This window comes from Ovis aries, chromosome 17 (genome assembly GCF_016772045.2).
Source record: "Ovis aries strain OAR_USU_Benz2616 breed Rambouillet chromosome 17, ARS-UI_Ramb_v3.0, whole genome shotgun sequence".
In the NCBI taxonomy this organism is placed as follows: domain Eukaryota; kingdom Metazoa; phylum Chordata; class Mammalia; order Artiodactyla; family Bovidae; genus Ovis; species Ovis aries.
In genome coordinates, this window is record NC_056070.1 from 59,387,187 (window position 1) to 59,406,452 (window position 19,266).

Consider the following 19,266-nt stretch of genomic DNA (forward strand, 5'->3'; position numbering starts at 1 on the left):
TAACAGATGGGGAAACTGAGGCTTTGGGTTTGTGGCTGACTTTCCTAGAGGTCACTCCAAAAGCTGTTGAACTGTATGGCAGATACAGAGATGAATCAAACCTTGTTCAGACCCTCAAAGAGCTCCCACCATCTCAGTCATCAGCTCCTACCTGGGAGTGACTTTACCCTACACCCCCACCCCATTCAGGGGCATTTGACAATACCTGGAGACATTTTTGTCACCACTGGGGGTGGGGGTGTGACAGGAATGCTAGGTGTGCCGTTCCGACAGTTTCGATGTCTCTTTACCTGGTGTTTGTTTCAATTCCCATTTGAATATTTTGCCCATTACAATGTAGATATTATTTAGAAATACGTGGATGAACTTGATGTTTCATCATCAAATGGATTTTGTATTTTTCCTTCATCCGAATCAGGGTTTATCAACCTCATTGCATTCCAAATTTGGGGCTCAGTAATTCTTTTTGGTGGGGACTGGAGGTGTTTAGTAGCATTCCTGGCCTCTTATCACTAGATGCCTGTCATACCCCCACCCCCAGGGGTGACAAAAATGTCTCCAGGTATTGCCAAATGTCCCTGAATGAGATGGGGGTGTAGGGTAAAATCACCCCCAGATAGGAGCTGCTGACTGAGATAGTGGGAACTCTTTGAGGATCTGAACAAAGTTTGCTTCATCTCTGTATCTGGCATGCAATTGTTGCTGTTTAGTAGCTAAGTCTTGTCTGACTCTTTTGCAACCCCATGAGCTGTAGCCCACCAGACTCCACTGTCCGTGGGATCTCCCAAACAAGAATACCGGAGTGGGTTGCCACTCCCTTCTCCAGGGGATCTTCCCAACCCAGGGATCGAACCTGCATTGGCAGGCAGATTCTTTACCACTGAGCCACCTGGGAAGTCCACGTAATATTTGTCAGCTGAATACAAACCAAAAAAGCATGTCTATGCATGGTGTATGGTGTGGTCACCGTGCCCAGAAAGCTGGGTGCAGTCACCTCACAGACCAGCTCTTGTGTCTCAGCTCTGTTATTTCACACCTTTGTAGTCCTGGGTAAGTGATTAAACATCTCCTTACATAGGTTCCTCCTTTGTAAAGCTGGCATGAGAACAGTGTCTGTCCTTGTGGTTTTAGTGTGTGGGTTGAGGAAATAACTAAGCCTGTGCATCACTGTGTGAATTAATTGAGAAAGCTGTTTTTATTGGGAACCAGGTGAGTGAGAACTGAGTGATCAGATGAGTTGCAAATAAAACTCAAGTTGCAATTCTTGGCTTGGAAGAAAAAGGTGCCAGTCCTGTGCTGAGTGGGACTTTGCACTTAAAGAGTCTTTATGCTTTGCAAAGGGCTTTTGTATTATTTTGCTCATTGGTGCCCTAAGGTGAGACATTTTTGCCCCACGTGGCAGAGGAAGGAATGGAGGTCCAGGAATTTCAGGGAGTCAGCCAGGTCACTTAGCCTGCGTGGGCATCTGCCTGCTTCTTCTGAACATTACTGAATAGGTACAGGGAGACATTGGAGGTGGACCCTAGGCAGTGGCAGGGGAGGAGGAGCCTGTCCTGAGTGGCAGCTGGGGAAACGGAATGTAGGGGTGAACTGACATCTGTTTTTCTCAGGCGCACTCAACACCTGCCATGCCTTCTTCTGGTAATAACATCCCAATTTTCCCTCCCCAGCCCCCCCGCCAATCACCTAAGACTTACGGACCTACTTCCTGTTCCAGATCTGGCCAATCAGCACATTCCATTCCCTGGGCCCCAGTGATAGGCTCAGGGATGGTCATGTGACTCAAGACAGTCCAATGGACTCAACACTCCTTGGACGCTGGCTAGAGCAGAGCTCTTTTTCACTGGAGTTGCTGAACTGGTAAGACATCTGTTGGGAGCTGGTGGTGGGCATCTTGCCACCCTGAGAGATGGATCTGCCTGTAAATGAAGCCAATACAAGCAGAACAACGAGGAGAATAGGGACTGGTTTAAGTTACTCTGCACTGGTCTCCGTGTCTGGACTAGGAGGTATCTGTCTGTTCCCACACCCCCATCAACACCTCTCTCGGTGAGGGCAGGGAATAAAGTTGCTGGAAAGCAAGAGACAAAGGTTCATTCTTGGTTTTGTGACACTGCCCGGTCAGGACACTGGTGAAAAATGGCCTGAACTCACCAGACACCACTGAACATTAGCGGGTGTATCTCCCCTCCCCACCCTCCTGTTCCCCAGATCTGTTTTTCCTTCCACAAAACGGGTATGCCTGTGCAGTGTAGCCGTCCGGTAGCTACAGCATGTTCATTTCCACTAATTACTTGTCTGTATCTGTTCCTGACCTTCAATCTCCTAATAGTAAGAAAACAGCCAAGGTATTAGGCACTTGATATATATTATGCATTGTGCTAAACATGTTGCCTGTGTCATTACCTCCCTGAATTCTCTGGGCACTCTCAGGAGAAGATGCAATGGCTCACCTCATTTTATATATGGGTGAACTAACCTGGGAAGGAAGGGCATGGCCAAGGTCACATGGGCTTCTCTGCAGAGGTCAGCCAGGACTAGAGTCTTAATGAGATCTTGCTTCCAAATGGGCACAGCATCACAGTTTCCAAATGGCTTTCTTCTTCTTCTCACTTGGTCCTCGCCTGATTTTTTTGAACTGATTGTTCATTCTTGTTGGACAGATATGGAAACTAAGGTTCTTCAAAGGGCAGGAAACTTGACCAAGACAACAGAGAGAAGTTGGAGGAGGAGAATGGTAATGGTAACTGGTACTCTGTAGGAAGCCCTTCACTAGGTCACAATTACGTGCATTGTAGGAGCAGGTGGAGCGATTCTTACCTCCATTTTACAGATGAAGAAACTGAGGCTTTCAGGATGAAGTCACTTGACCCAAGTTGCAGAGCCAGTTATGATGCAGCCGAGGCGTGCATCCAGGCATTTGGATGTCACAGCAGTTGTCTTTTAAGCACTGTCCCGTGCCAGCTTTCCAGAAATAGAATCTGAAGCGGGTCCTAGCCGCGTGGACCACACACTCTCCCATTATTTTGAAAGAAATGCACTAAGGGGATAACACAGGGAGAATGTCCCAACTTCATTGTTCCCCACTTGGCAGCCCCCTCTGGTTCAGGTAAATAGAAGTGATTCCGTCATTGTTTGTCCCTGGTCCTAATGACTTTGGTCTTTGTGTCTTTGGAGCCAGACCTCACCCCTGGGAAGCTGGCCTGGGGCCTGAGAGGCACCAGCCGCCTCTGTGAACAATGGCCTTTGTTCTTCACACTTTCCCTATCAAAGCCCCGCAGCAGGGATGGCCTTCAGAGGCGCTGGACGCTGTGATAATCCTTGTGCCAGAGCTGGGAAGGGGGGCAGGAAAGGAGGGGTCAGGTGTAACTTTGACCCAGTTAAGTCACTCTGGGGTCTGCTGTCGTCCTGTCCTGTGTTGGTGAGAATAAACTCTATGAATAGCTTTGGGGTTATTAGCTCATCAAGTCTTGTGTGAATTGTTCTCTTGTTATCTTCTGGGGTGTAGCGAGTCTGGAAATGATATTGGTGAACAGGGAATTTCAACAACAACAACAACAACAGTAACAGTGATGATGACGATGGTGACGATGCTGGCTATATTTATCGTTCACTTACTGTGTTCTGAACACTCTAAGTATTGCATATACAGTAGCAGTTAATTCTAACAACAGCCCTAGAAGGTAAAACAATTATTTACGTGTATTTTTAGATGAGGAAAAAGGAGGCTCCGGGGGTGGTGGTGGGGAAGGTGTAAATAACTTGCCCAGTGTCACTCAGCTGGGCCTTGAACTGAGGTCAAAGTGACTCCAGAGCCCGTGCTCTTAACCACTAGGTTCAGGTGGGCCTTGGTAAGAAAGAGTGGAGCCAGGGACATTGAGAGCAAGCATGCTGGGGCTCTGCTTTCAGCCACTCATGCAGCCTTGGGCTGGTGGTCTCCAGTGCCTGTGCCTCCTTCCTCATCTGTAAGATGGGGAGTCCTAATGTCTGCATACCAGAGTCTCATAGGAAATAGAATCTACCCTGGATGGTGCCAACTGAGAGAGTTTCATCAGGGGGCAGCTTATCCAAGGCTGGGCAGGGCTCAGTGAACACATGAGGGGTGCTGAAGCCCCCAGAGTCTGGCAGCAGTGGGGAGCTGTCACCCTCTGTAGGTTGAAGCAGCAAGACACACAGGAAAGAGATTTCAGGAGCCCACGGCAGGCTGAGGGGGTGATGGAGGAGCCACCTGGCAGGTGCTGCACGGAACCCTTGCCAGTGATGGGATCCTGAGTTAGGGAGAAAACATGGAAGAGATTACACAGCCTCTTTCCTTTTACCCCTTGACCTCTGGCTACTGCCTCCCGTAGGATGATTCCAACAGGAAATCAGAGCACAAGGGATTCTGGGAAGTGTAGTCCATAAGGCTAGGGGTCAGTTTCTGGGACACAGAGAAGGGCAGAGTGTTGGGGAGAGGGCAAATGGAGAATAACCAAGTCCCACCTTCCTCAGTCCTCGTGAAAAGGGAATAAGGTGACTCATGTAAACACCTCTTCTGTAGGAGGCATGCGGCCAATCCATTTGGTTTTGTTACAGGATAAGGCATGGGGATCCTTGTTGGTACTCAAAAGTGTTCTCTGTTCACAGGAAGCAAAATCGCAGCCTAGAAAAGAGTGTTGATTCTGGAGCCAGACATCTTTGATTCAGATCCCACTCTCCCACCTGCTGCTTGTATGATCCCAGGGAATTCATTTAAACGCCGTACACCTAAGTTTTCTCATCTATAATATGATCTATAATTTAATACATATGGAATCTTAACTCCCCAGTTATAGATGAGTACCTCCATCTCACAGGGGCGTGAGAAGCATTGAATGAGTTAAAGTTGGGAAGCTCTTAGAAGAACGTCTGGCCCTTGGTCAATCCTCAGTAAATGCCGGCTCTTGTGATATTTCCAGATGCTTACTTTCAAGAAGGGCTGTCAGACAAATCAGCGAAGAGCAGAGTGATGAGTCTTCTCAGTTTAAGAAGTAGGTATTGATTGGGGAGCAGAGACAGGAAGCCTGTTTCAATCAAGTGGGTCAAGGAAGTCCTCTCTGAGGAGGTGACATCTGAGCTGAGACCCGGAGGAGGAGTGAGAAGCCTGCAGGCCTGAAGAAGAGGAGTCCAGGCAGCAAGGATAGGTGCAAAGACCCTGAGGCAAAACCAACTTGGGATGTTCAAGGAACACCAAGAAGACCGTTGAGCCAGGTGGTGAGACTGGAGGTCAAGGTCAGAGCGGTGTCAGGGACCATGGAGGCCAGAGTAAGGAATTTGGATTTTCTTCCAGTAACACCAGGAGCTCCTGGAAGCATGTTATGCAAAGAAAGGGTGTGATTCTATGTATTTTTCTGGGCCTTTTCAAGAAGCAAATACCAAGATGGGATTAAATGTCCAGGAATTTAATTAGGGGAAGTGCCTGTTTGAGAGCAAGTAGAGAGACAGAGAGCCAGAACAGGCGGGGAGAGCTGTTGAACTTCAATGCAGGTCTGATCCTGAGTGAGGGAGGAGACAGGGAGAGAAGGCTGGATGGCAGGATGCCTGGGTGCCACGCAGACTAAGGAAGACCCAGGAAAGCCATGGGGAGGCCTGGAGCTGTCAGAGGAACTACGTGTCTCCCTGGAACAGACCTGCCTCAGTGTCCTTGTCAGTTTCAGACACTGGCTGAAATGTGGTCCCCAGGAACCACAGCCCATGGAAGATGTGGTCGCCCAGGAAATACAGGGCAGCTTCAGAGTCCAGCAGCTCGGGCCCTCGGTTCACTGTGTTCCTTGCAGTTGTTGGTCTAGAGATGTATCCTCACCTTACCTTTTGAAATTACATTTTATTTTTTAAAAGTCTTTTTTGAATTTGTTACAATATTGCTTCTGTTTTACCTTTTGGCTTTTTGACCATGAGGCCTGGGGGATCTTAACCCCCAACCAGGGATCAAACCTGCAACCCCTGCGTTGGAAGGTGAAGTCTTAACCACTGGGCCACCAGGGAAGTCGTTAACTTGCATTCTAGACTTGCTATGCTAAGGAGCCCAGCTGGGAAGGTGGACGAGAGGCATGCTGATGACCACTGAAAACTCTGGCCCTGAAGGCCCAGGCAGGAGGGGCTGAGTGGGCGACCCAGATGGAACTTGGTGGGAGGCCAGACAGAGGTGTGTGCCTCCCAGTGAGTCAGGCCCCACCTGGCTCCTTCCCTGCCCGCCCAGCCTACGACACCCCCTAGGTCCCCTGTCTCCCTGGAGGAAGTTAGGCCTGTAGCCCAGCTTCCTGCTATTATGCCATTTTTACAGCCTGGACTTGATTTAGGTGTTACCCTTATGGCTAAGAATATGCCCTGACACTTGAAAGGAACTTTTATTATTGTCCTAATTTGTGAAGAATTAGTTGTTGCTTTTTTTTTTTCTCTTTCCCTTCTCCCCTTTTTTCTCTGCAGGGTCAGGCTGGAGCCCTGTTATTGTTGTTAAATTTAGATCTGGAACTATATTGGGTCCGGCCTGGTGTCTCTGTGCTTTCACTTCTTAAAACAGGAAGGAAGGCCCCAGCTGGGGGCTTTCGGAACGCCAAGGAGTTGTTCTGAAGGCCTTGGGGAAATGTGTGTCAGTGGAAATCACTAGAAATGCGTAGGAGGGACCGGATTCAGAGAGTGTCTTTGTGTGGTTGAGTTGAAAAAAAATTTCTCCTGGACCTTGTGAATATCCCAGTGAGCCAGACCGCCTGTTTTGGTGGGTGGGAGCCTTACTGAGGGGGTTCACAAAATCCCAGCTCTGCCACTTTCTAGCTGTATGATTTGGGACAAATAACATCTGCTCAGCTTCCTCCTTGCCTCAGTTTCCCCATCTGTAAAATGGGTATAGTGATGTTACCAACTGGTTGGCTTGAACAGCAGAAATGCATTCTCTCATAGTTCTGGGGACTACAAGCTAAAGATTAGGGCATCTTCAGGGCTTTGCTCCCTCTGAAAGCACCAAAGAAGGGCATGTTTCAGGCCTCTCTCTTAGCCTTTAGTAGTTTCTTAGCTTGTGGCAGCACGACTTCCATTTTCATGTCATATTGTCCCTGTGCTCCTGCCCCGTGTCCAAATTTCCCCTTTTCATGAGGACACCAGTCATATTGGATTAGAGGCCCAGCTACTGCAGCATGATTTCATCTTAATTTACAATATCAACAGCATCCCTATTTCCAAATAGGTTCACAGTCTGAGGTTTTGGGGCTTAGGACTTCAAGCTATGAAATTTTGGGTTGGGGTCATTATTCAACCCATCATGAGAGGCACCTTGTCATAAGATGTTTTGTCCAGCAAGCTGAACACAGCTAGTAAGTGGTCGGGCCGGGATTTGAGCCCTGGACTGTCAGATTCCATAGCTCATAACCACAACCGTGACGCTGAAGGCAGCAGTGGACTTGGGCACTCAGAGCTGGGTCCCAGTGCTGAGTGTTTGGTTCCGAGCTGGCCTAGAAGGACAGGATGGCTAAGGATATTGAAAGAGGAGATTAGAGGCAGGTGATGAACATCTGAAGGGCTGGCTCCTCCTTAACACACAAATGAAAGGAGCAAGTGCATCCCCGAGTAGACAGCAAGAGGAAGGTGCAGAGTTGATGGCGATTGGAGGTGGCACTTCCGCTCCCCCACTCCATCCCCTTCTCCCCGCTTCCCTTCCCGCCCCCTCCACCTGGAGAGTCAGCAGGAGCCAGCTGTCTTTTGAGGGGGAAAGGTGCTGTAAGAGGATGCTGAGAAGGGCAGAAAAATGGGACTTTAGAGATTTCCCCTGCATGGCAAGACCTTCCCACTCCTCCGAAGGGTGGGGGTGATGCCCAAGCAGAGATATAAATATCTCTCACTCTTTTTCATAATTCAGGAGCCTGCCAGTCACTGGAGAGACCAAACCAAGAGGCCTGATGATGGATGCGGGGTGATGCAGAAGGTGTCTGAGAACACACAGAAAGAGAGCTCTGTAGTCCCGACTCCCTGGACTGCTCCCCCCCCAGGTGACCGTGCTGATGTCACAGGGGGCTGGGGACACATGGCATTGCCCCCTCAAGCCTTCCTGGCTGGGGGCTGTGTGAAGAGAGGCTAGGTGTCCAGCATCATTCTAGATTTGTCATTGTTACTTAGTGCTCAGTCATGTCCGACTCTTTGTGACCCCATGAACTATAGCCCGCCAGGCTCCTCTGCCCTTGGGATTTCCCAGGAAAGGATACTTGAGTGGGTTGCCATGCCCTCCTCCAGGGGATCTTCCCAACCCAGGGATCAAACCCAGGTTTCCTGCATTGCAGGCAGATTCTTTACCGTCTGAGACAACAGGGAAGGGGTTTCCTATTCATCTAGATTTTACTGAGCATTTAGTTGAGTCAGGCACTGCCCCTTCGAGTGATCGTATTTCATCCCCGCCATCTCCAAGAAGTGGATATTATTATTTCCTTTTTACAGATGAGGAAACTGAGGCTCAGCAGTAAGATGCAAGAGCTAGGATTTGAACCTGGGTTGTTTGACCTCAAAGCCTGTGTGATTCACCACTCTGAAAGTTCACATTCGTATATTTTTTTAATTGGAGGATAGTTCTTTACGGTGTTGTGTTAGTTTCTATTGTACAACAATGTGAGTCAGCTATACGTATACATATATCCCTTCCCTTGTGAGCCTCCTTCCCGCTCCTCCCGCATCCCACCACTCTAGGTCTTCACAGAGCACTGAGCTGAGCTCCCGATGCTTTATAGCAGGTTCCCACCAGCTATTTGTTTTACACATGGTATGCAAGTCCACTTTCTGAAGGTAGGAAACTTCAGTTCATCTCAGCAATCTCCTTGCCCTTCTCTGAATAGCTTTTCTCTAAGCAGAAACCCAACATCTCCTAGGAAAGCCACGATTTGCATTTCCGGTACTTTCACCTTCTCTGTCAGTCCCCATGTTTCTTTTTGCCCTTACTGGACAACTGTAGTGGCTTATCGATGGGTCTCTCAGCACTCACTCTTGTCTTCTGTCTGTCCGTTCCGCATAGAGCAACCAGGGAGTCCCCTGCAGTAACACAGATCTGGCGAGTGCCTCAGCAAATTAAAGCAGAATAACGATTTGTTGTTCAGCTGTTCAGTCATGTCCAACTCTTTGTGACCCCTTAGACTGCAGCAGGCCAGGCTTTCCTGTCCTTCACTGTCTCCCATAGTCAGCTCAAACCCATGTCCATTGAGTCAGTCATGCCATCCAACCATCTCATCCTCTGTCATCCCCTTCTCCTCCTGCCTTCAATCTTTCCCAGCATTAGGGTCTTTTCCAATGAGTCAGTTCTTCACATCAGGTGGCCAAAGAGTGGAGCTTCAGCATCGGTCCTTCCAATGAATATTCAGGGTTGATGTCCTTTAGGATGGACTGGTTTGATCTCCTTGCAGTCCAAGAATAACTATATGATATAGCTATTCTGGTTTTAGGTATCTACTCCAAAGAATTGAAAGCAGAGTGCTGGGCTGACATTGGCACACCCTTGTCCCTAGCAGCATTACTCACAATAGCCAAAAGGTGGAAACAACCTCAGGATCAATTGACAGATGAACAGACAAACAAAATGTGGTCCATTCATACTGGAATAATATTCAGCCTTAAAAGGAAGGGAGTTCTGACACACTCTACAGTGTGGATGAACCTTGAGGACAGTATGCTCCATCAGGTAATCCAGTCACAAGATGATAAGTTCTGCACGATTCCACCTATAATGGGTGTCCAGAGGAGTCAGATTTACAGAGACAAAGTGTAATGGTGGTTACCAGGGGCAGGGGAGAGAGGAAGCAATGAGTTAGTGAGGCAATGCAGACCATTTTTTTCCAGGGGAAGATCCCCTGGAAAATGGAATGGCAACCCACTCCAATATCCTTGCCTGGAGAGTCCCATGGACAGAGGAGCCTGGCAAGTTACAGTCCATGAAGTCACAATGAATAGGACACGACTGAGCAACTAACACACACACACACACACACACACACACACACACACACACACACTCCATTGTATGAGTAGACCACAGTTGGCTTATCCGTTCAGTCTCTTCCATGTTTTAGCTATTGTGAATAATGCTGCTGTGAGCGTAGGCACATTCATCCTGCAGTTTTGAGAGTTAGCCGTGTGTGGTTTCTTGGTCTGAAGTCATGCATGGGTGCATTCACCCATCTCCTTGTTCATTCAGCAGTGTGTCCAGTCCTCACTAGGCCAAATGGGAACCCAACTCTGTTTCTTAATCCTGATGTGACCTCAGTCGGGCGCTTGAATTCTCCAGCCTCTGTTTGTTTTTGTACAATGGGAGGTGGCTAGGACCCACCTCTGTGGCGATGGAGCAGGTGGAAATCAGCCTCAAGGTCTTGCATGCCTGCTTCCTTCCCCTCCAAGCCGCCTGGCATGCCTGGAGAAGATCAGGGTCCATCTCTACCTATAGCTCACTCTTTGGTTACTTCCAGATCTGACTGGCCTCCCCGCGTAGAGGGCAAGGCCTGAGCAGGTAGACAAGCAAACAACCCTTGTGATGCCCTGGTCGGCCCAAGTGCCACCTGAGGCCAGATGCCTTCTGATGAGAAGTTTTGGACTCCCTTGCCCCCCAACCTCCTCTGTTATGCATCCCTGCTGTGCAGCACAGTTGGTCAAGGAAAGGAGACCAGGTCAAAGGAAGGAGACCAAGTCAAAGATCCTGGGCATTGATGAAGCAGAGATGAGTGGCCGGAGATGTCGGAGGTCAGAAATGCTTGTATTCTTGCAGAGGGTGGAGGAGGAAAGACACTCTTGTAAGCTGCCCTTCTCAGCCCTCCCTGGCTCCTTGAGGGGCCGCCCATCCGCCTGGAAGGCTTCCTTTCAACATTCCTCTGCATTCTGGGCTCCCACTGGGCAGGAAGCAACTGCCCCCCTCAAACCCCCCAGGACATCTCAGCTGGCACTGTCATTTAGCCTGATTCCCAGAGATCCCCAGGGACAGAGGAAGGGGGCAGGCAGAGGGGTCTCCTCTGTCGCTTGTGGACGAGTCAGGCGGAGAGCTGAGTCTTAGGAATGTCATCCTGTTGGCTTTCTCTCCTTCTCCCCGGGGAGAAAATGTCTGTCAAAGAGAAACAGACCAACAAGAACAGCCAAACACTCAAAACCTCCCTTCTGACTCTAAATGCCTCAAACCAAATATAGGCTTCCTTCCTTGCTGCACTTTGCTTTATGGTGCTTCACAGATAACTTTGTTTTTTTTTTATTTTATTTATTTATTTTTTTTTTTTACATACTGAAGGCTGGTGGCAACGCTGCATGGGGTAAACTCATTGATGTCATTTTTCCAACAGCATTTGCTCATTTCCTGTCTCAGGGTCTTACTTGGGTAATTCTCGCGATATTTCAAACTCTCATGATTACCGTATTCGTGATGTATTCCCTACAGTACTGTATTTGCGACGGTGACCTGTGGTCAGTGATCTTTGATGTCACAGCTGCAGCAAGACTACGACTTGCAGCACCGTTGGGCACCCGTCCTTCACCCCTGCTTGAATGTGAGCCCCTTGTGAGCCAGGATCCAGTTCTATTTGCCTGTGTCTCCCCAACACCTGGACCCCAGCCGGTGATCCATAAATGCCTCCAGAAAGGAATTCTCAAGAGTGGCAGGAAGAAGGATGGAGTCTCACGGCACAAGTTGTCCTTGGAAGAAAGGGCCAGGTTTAGCATCTTTGGGTGGGATTGTTCCTATGCAGAATTCTAGAGCTTCAGTCCTCTTTCAATGGACTCTTCTCCCCTTTTCATCATTTAGAAATGTTATTCTGGAAGAGGGGGTCTGTAGGCATCATGAGACTGCCAACGGGGTCGCCAACACTGACACGTAAAAGAAAGGGGCTATTCTGGGTGTAGACACACAGCCGTCCTCCTCCTGTGTCAGCTTCTAGTGAGGGGAGAAATGTCTGTCCTTATAGACTGGTGACCTTCCAGGAGAGACTGGGTGGGAGGGGTGGAACCTGGGGTCTCCTGCTCCCCTTTCCTCTCTCCTCCCCTCCCTGACTTCCTTCTCCCTTCCCTCCTTACCCCTGTGTCCCCGCCTCCATCCTGTTCTCTCTCTCTGCCTTCCTTTTTCCTTCGTTTTCTTCTTTTATAGTATTTATCTATTGGGCTGTACCAGGTCTTAGTTTCAGCACGTGGGATCTTTAGCTGTGGCATGCAGACTCTTAGCTGCGGCCTGTGGGATCTAGTTCCCTGACCAGGGATTGAACCTGATACCCCTGCATTGGTAGTATGGAGTCTTAACCACTGGACCACCAGGGAAGTCTCATGCCTTTCTCTTTCCTAGTATTGCTCCCTGTCTGTCTCTGTCTTTTATTTCCCTTCTCTCTGTCCTTCCCTTCTCCCTCTTTCTCTCTCTCTCTGAATGTTTGTGGACATTGCTTTCTTTACCTGTGAGTGTATGATGCCTGGATAGTCAGGGATTCCCTTTGTGTGTGTATCTGCCTGGATGGCCCTGCTCCCTCTCATTGTTTATGGAACATGATATATATTTGCACACCTGGTAGTTGGTGTGTTCTCTTTGGGACCCCAGAAGTCTGTGTGTGTCTGTGTTGGAAACATGGGCTTCCTATTCGTGCTTATCTGTGTGCCCTAGATGTCTGTGTACACTTTGATAGTTTGAAGATTCTTTTTTTTTTTTTACTTTTTATTTTTACTTTATTTTACGTTACAGTACTGTATTGGTTTTGCCATAGTGTGTTCCTGGATATTTCCCTCTGTCTCTTGTGTTTGTTTCTGCCTGCTCCCTTGGATGCTTGCATTGCTCTGCGGTATGATACCTGGTGGTCCATGCTCTCCTCCCTCCCCCCAAAGGCTGTGATCCCTCATGTGTAACCCCCTAGAGGGGTGTGTATTTATCCCTCACCTCCTCTCCAAGAAACCAGGATTTCCCACCATCGCAAATCCATGAACTTTTCAAATCGTTGCCCACAGGTTAAACCTTCATGATCTAGACCAGAGGTTGGCAAGCTTTTCCTTAAGGGGTCAGATGGTAAGTGTTGTAGACTTTGTAAGCCGTGTGGTTGCTGTCACAATGCTCACCTCTGCTTTTGTAAAGTCTCAGCAAATCCTACACATGATACAGAAACAAATAAGTGTGATTGTGCTCTCATAAAACCAGATTTGTGGACACTAAAATTTGTGTGGCAAAACCAATACAATATTGTAAAGTAAAATAATAAAATAAAATAAAATTTGAATTCCATGTAATTTTCACCTGTGAAAGGATAGTCTTCCTTGTATTGTTTGTAACCATTTAAAAGGGTGATAACTGTTCTTAGCTCATGAGCCATACAGAAATAGATGAGGGACTGGATTTGGTTCGCAGGTTGTAGTGTCCAGATCCTCTGTCTATTGAAATCAAACTGGCCTCCTGCCTGTGGCCTCCACCTGGCTTGAGAAAGTCATGTGTCAGGGGCAACTGAGTTAGCACCTGAGCCTTCCTAGGGGGCCAGAACACTGACCTTGGATCCCTACAGGCTGCGATCACCCATCTCTGAGGCTTTGCTGAGGGTCCCCTTGGCTGGGCTTTGAGGCAGAGGTCTTGATAGCTGAAGACCTCATGTTGAGAGCAGAGTGGAGCAGACCACCTAGACTTGAGTCCCAGCATGAGTCCCTACCAGCCTAACAACTTTGGACAAATGATGTCCCCTTTCTGAGCCTCAGTTTCCTCATCTGTAAAATGGGGCTGTTAATCATACCTTCACCCTAGGGCTATTGTGCAACCTCAAAGACACAGCAAGCATACACTGAGCATGATTCCTTGTGAACATGAAATGCATGGGAACTTCAGCCTCACCTGTGATGATTCCTGAGCACAGTGAGTCCACGAAGAGGGGAGAAACAATTTCTGCCAAACTGGTCTGGGCCCTCGGGATGCTGCTTTGCTGTGGTTCTCAGGCTCTTAGGTTACCTAGAAATGTAACCCCTGGTATTTCTCTTAGATTCCCCAGATAAAAATCTGGGTAATTACTACCTTTGTCCTTTTACTGAGCTATTTCAGTGGCTGTTGTTTAAATACTAGAGTAATTATCTGTTAGAAATACTGGCCTCTGGGTTCCTGTAGCCTCACTTTTCTGGGGTGGCAGATAGGGGTATCTTTCTGCTCCCCTCACTCCCCAGGGATGAGAGACAAGGAAGCTGGAGGGTCGCTGAGAGATCCTTCTTGGGGATGATGCGACCGGGTTGGGGGAAGCTGCCCTCAGAAGTAAACCCGCAAACCTGCTCCTGTGAGGACAGCTTTCTTTCTTTTTTAAAAAAAAGATTTATTTATTTGGCTTCATCAAGTCTTCATTGTGGCATGCGGGCTCCAAAGCTCATGGACTCTGTAAGTTGTGGCGCGTTGTGGGCTCTAGCTGTGGTGTGCAAGCTCACTAGTTGCTGTGTGCAGGCTTAGTTGCCCCCTAGCACATGGGATCTTAATTCCCTGACCAGGCATCAAACCTGAGTTCCCTAAATTGCAAGGTGATTCTCAACCACTGGACTGCCAGGGAAGTCTCTACTTATGATGGCTTCCTCTTGACGTCCTTCAAGTTGACGTTGTAACCCACAGAGCTTCCCATGCCAAGGATTTAATGACGTTTCCACTTAACTCATGACTTTTTACTTTGGAAATACCATTGTCCACCGTGTAGCAGAGCAACCAGATGGCCTGAGCTCAGGGACCAGTGCTAACTTGGAAAATCTGTTTCACTCAGACAAAGTTTCACCCAAATTTCCTTCTATTGTGTCACTATCCTGCTCAACAAACTTCAATGGCTCCTTGCTACCTCGAGGGTTAAATATTAGTACCTTATCCAGAGGGCTTCCCAGGTGGTGCAGAGGTCAAGAACCCGCCTGCCAATGCAAGAGATGCAGGAGACGACGGTTCGATCCTTGGGTCAGGAAGATCCCCTGGAGTAGGAAATGGCAACCTGCTCCAGTATTTTTGCCTGGAAAATTCCATGGACAAAGGAGCCTGGCGGGCTACAGTCCATAGAGTTGCATAGAGTCAGACATGACTGAGCACACACACGCACACACTTCTTACCTAGAATTCAAGGCTTTCCACGATGTGGTTGGACCTACAGGGTCCAACCCTTTGTCCATCTGTGGCCCCCCTGCCCCTCTAGTCTTGCCTCCTCGCTGCCCCGCCACGCCATGCCCTTCCAGTTCCTGGTGCGCAGAGTGCCTTTCCCACTTCTGCTCTGTCTGTCCTAACTTGTCCTACCTGTTCCACACGCTTGTAGCACAAGCTTGAGAAAGGTGCTTTGCCTCTCGCATCAAGCTTTACATATGAAAGCGAGGGATCATGAAATGACATCCTTAGAATGCTGTATCCAGGAGTCAATACAATACTACCTGTTATGGGCAGAGCTTGGCGCCTGGTTCAGCTCACAGTTAGCTGCCCCTGCTCTTGCTAGGGTTGAAAATACCACTTCCCTGACCTCCCAGGCTTATCTTGCTTCCTTACAGCTCCATGGACAGCCATCTCTGTGAAGCTCCATCTAACAACAAGGTACCATGAACATTTTCCTAGCCTGCAAAGCAGCCGCACTAGTCCCTTCTTGCTTAAAGAAATTTCCTTTTGAGAGCAAGTTGGGGTGTCGATTACAGCCTCTGAAAGCCCTCATTAGCGTGTCTTGTTCCTGTAAGGTGTCTTTGCATGACCCCTGAGCCACCCTCATGATTCAGAGCCTGGGTTGAAAGTTCCTGAATTCCATTTCTAAGATCAGCCCCATGAAACAGGAAGGTCATTGCCAAGGTCTTTGGAAGAGAAAGCTAGGAACAGTTGCTCCCAGGAAATATTCCAGCTTTGCTGGATCCTGGGGAATAAAAAGGAGGAAAGGAAAATGTTTCATGAAGTATAATGGTTCTTTCCAGGCATAGTCAGCATTAGATTCTGCAAAACAATTACTTTCAAGTTACATTCCTCAATTAAGGCTCCAGCATCACTGTGAAGTAAGTACTATTGGTGCAAACTGTTGCTAAGAGAGGTTAAGTGAATTGTCCTAGCTCACACAGCAGGTTAGTGATGAAAATGAGGCTTGAACAGAAATCATTTTCTCCTCAATACAGCCACTTTCTAATAGTCTGGGCTTCCTGTGGCAAGAACCGCACTTTTTAGTTGAACACATGTCCACCTATCATAAAAAAGCTGCATTTTCCCTTTTCACTCACAGTCAGTGATCTGACATGCTCTGGCCAAAGAAATAAAAGCAGAACTGACTTGTGGGTCTCATAGGAAGATGGCTTAAAGGGAGGTAACCCAGGTGGGAGAAGCCTATTTCCCTCTCTGCCTTCTCTCTTCCTTCTTTGCAGCTATAACTTGAGTGTGATGGCTGCCGCTTCAGCAGCTATTTTGAACCATGAAGCAATCATGAGACTTGATCACCTACTAGAAAGCAGTACAGAAAGTTGAGATTTGGGTCCCTGATGTCACCACTCACCCGCCTTATCAGCCTTGAACAACTACGCCTCAACTTCTGCTAGATGCAAGAGATATAAACTTCTACCTCATTTAACTCACTTTTGCGTTGATTTTTCTGTCAGTTCCAGCCTTCTTTCTCCGCAATGTGCTCTGACTCCGACTCTTTTTATATGTCCTGATGACATCCTCTATGTCCCTTTCATTACACTCATCACAGTCGAATTGCATTATTTATTTCACAGTTGTTATTATTTAATCTACTGGGCTCCCCTTGTGGCCCAGCTGGTAAAGAATCTGCCTGCAATGCGGGTGACCTGGGTTTGATCCCTGGGTTGGGAAGATCCCCTGGAGAAGGGAAAGGCTACCCACTCTAGTATTCTGGCCTGGAGAATTTCATGAACTGTATAGTCCATGGGGTCATAAAGAAGTGGACACGACTGAGTGACTTTCGCTTTCACTGATTTAATCTATGCTTCCAAAAGTATGCAGTTCCATGAAAGCAGGGACTGTGGCCTTTCCTGTTTGTTGCTACTTCTTACCATGTGGCAAAGGGCTGGGCTAGAGGAGGCACTGATGATTATTTATAGAATGAACAAATATTTCTTGCTCGGAGTCCCTGCAGCAAGTCCCAGTCAGTTAATGCAGGGGAAGAGCGGCCTATTTTTTCCTTTCAGCCTTCCACACTCATATTTTCTCTCTCTGGGTGGATTCCTTTAAAATTTTTTTAATTTAGTTTATTATTTTTGGCTGCCCTGGGTCTTCATTGCTGTACCTGGACTTTCTCTAGTTGCAGCAAACGGGCTACTCTGTAGGTGCAGTGCGCAGGCTTCTCATTGCGGTGACTTCTCTTGCTGTGGAGCATGGGCTTTAGGGCACACAAGCTCAGTAGCTGTGGTGCGTGGGCTTAGATACCCTGTGACATATGGGATCCTCCTGGGCCGGGGATCTAACCTGTGTCCCCTGCACTGGCAGGTGGACTTTCAACTTCCGGACCACTATCTGCATTCCTTTTGCCTGCAAATGCTGCAACTATCAGGAGAACCAACCCAGCTGGAGAAAGTAAAGTTCAGTGCACACAAAACACATTCTCTTTGTCTTTAAGTCTGTATCATGTGTCTTCTAAGCCACTTCCATTTTCAGCTATGAGAACATATCCAAGAAAAATGAGAAAAGACAGGTGGGTCTAAAAGGAGGGTTTCTTTTTCTGATGCACTTTTACTCCTCCGTGAAGAAGCAAGGTGAACTTTGGGGGGAGTGAAGGGAGAGGAGTGTAGGATTTTCCTGAGCTCACAGCACTCGCATCATGATTGAGATGCGCAATCTGAAGTCCATGTCATCTACCTCTGTGTCTTAAATCCACCACTTTCTGCCTGTGTAAACTCAGGAAGTCCACTGACCTCTCTGAGCTTTGATTTTCTCACGTGCAAAATGGGAATGGTTAGAGTTTGTACCTCCTAAGTTTGCTGCGAAGATTCAGTGAGGGAACTCGAGTGCAAGGCATAGTACAGAGTAAATTCCTCTAAACAGGGAACTCTTTTTTATGTTTGTATTTGCTGTAATCCACTTAGGAAGGCTTGCTGCTGTGACTGTTTGGTGACTCTGATCCCATTCTGGCGTTTTTGAAACCTTCCAGATGGGCTGCAAATTGACTGTGATGGATGATGGCGCCAAATTGGGAAGAAATAATTCATTCTCTACCATTTGAGAGGATGATGCAAAGTGCTTGTATCTAGCTTGTCTCCCCCTCCCCACATAAATTTCTCTTATTTTGTTAGCAGGTGTCCATTATTCTCTTGCCATACGTGAATACACGCAGGTCTGGTTTCATCAAAGTGCAGAGAGAGCTTGATGCTTGAGCTGGGGAGTGCCTACAAGAGTCTTTCAATAGACTGGTTTTCATGCAGCCTTGTGGATGGCAAAGGGCTAACCCTTTTACCAGGTTCTAAGTTGAAAGGTACTTCTCTGGTGGCGCTAGTGGTAAAGAACCTGCCTGCCAATACAGGAGGTATAAGAAACTTGGGTTCAATCCCTGGGTCAGGAAGATCCCCTGGAGGAGGACATGGCAACCCACTCCAGTATTCTTGCCTGGAGAATACCAAGGATAGAGGAGCCTGGAGGGCTGCAGTCCATAGGGTCACAAAGACGTGGACACGACTGAAGCGACTTAGCACATACACACGCAAGCTGAAAGGACTCGTGTAGTTTTAGTGTGATACCAAACATCTATCGCTTGCTTTGCAGATTCTTCTGTTTCTAAGTGGCTCCTGCCTGCATTTTGCTCAGAATCAAATCCAGCTGAAGTGTGTAGAATAAAGGGATTGGAAATCTTGGTCTTTCTAGAACTCCAGGTCTTCAGCTGTGCAGGTTACCCAATAGCAGATAGTGGTACCCAACTGATGCTGGCAAAAGCAAGTGAGAACTAGCATGGTGAAACCCAATGGTTACCCGGCAGTGGCCAATGGGAGTTCACAGCACTGAGCTGAGAAAATCATAGCAGCCAATAAGCTGATGGTTGGTTTTTAGTTGAGGTGAAATTCATATACCATAAAATGAGCCATTTAAACATACACAATTCAGAAAAGTTTGGTACATTCACACACAACCATAACCTCTATCTAGTTCCAAGACATGTCATCAGCCCAAAAGAAAACCCATCCCATCCAGCAGTCACTTCCCATTTGCACTTTCTGTCACTAGGGGTTTATCTATGCTGGAAATTTCTCATAAATGGAATTATACTGTATGTGGGGCTTCCTAGGAGGCTTAGTAGTAAAGAATCTGCCTGCCAATGCAAGAGACATGAGTTGAATCTCTAGATTGGGAAGATGCCCTGGAGAAGGAAATGGCAA

At 47.8% G+C, this 19,266-nt stretch overlaps 1 long non-coding RNA gene across 3 annotated transcripts in view; it reads left to right on the forward strand.

The window, feature by feature from the left end:
• The window catches only part of LOC132658006 (uncharacterized), a 405,815-nt gene that overhangs the window by 243,455 nt on the left and 143,094 nt on the right, over nt 1-19,266 (forward strand). The window contains exon 3 of one of the 3 annotated variants that reach the window (XR_009596899.1): nt 1,718-1,860. The exons of the other annotated variants lie outside the window; for them this stretch is intronic. This is a non-coding gene — a long non-coding RNA (uncharacterized LOC132658006). The remainder of the gene's footprint in view (nt 1-1,717; nt 1,861-19,266) is intronic. 3 annotated transcript variants of the gene reach the window in all.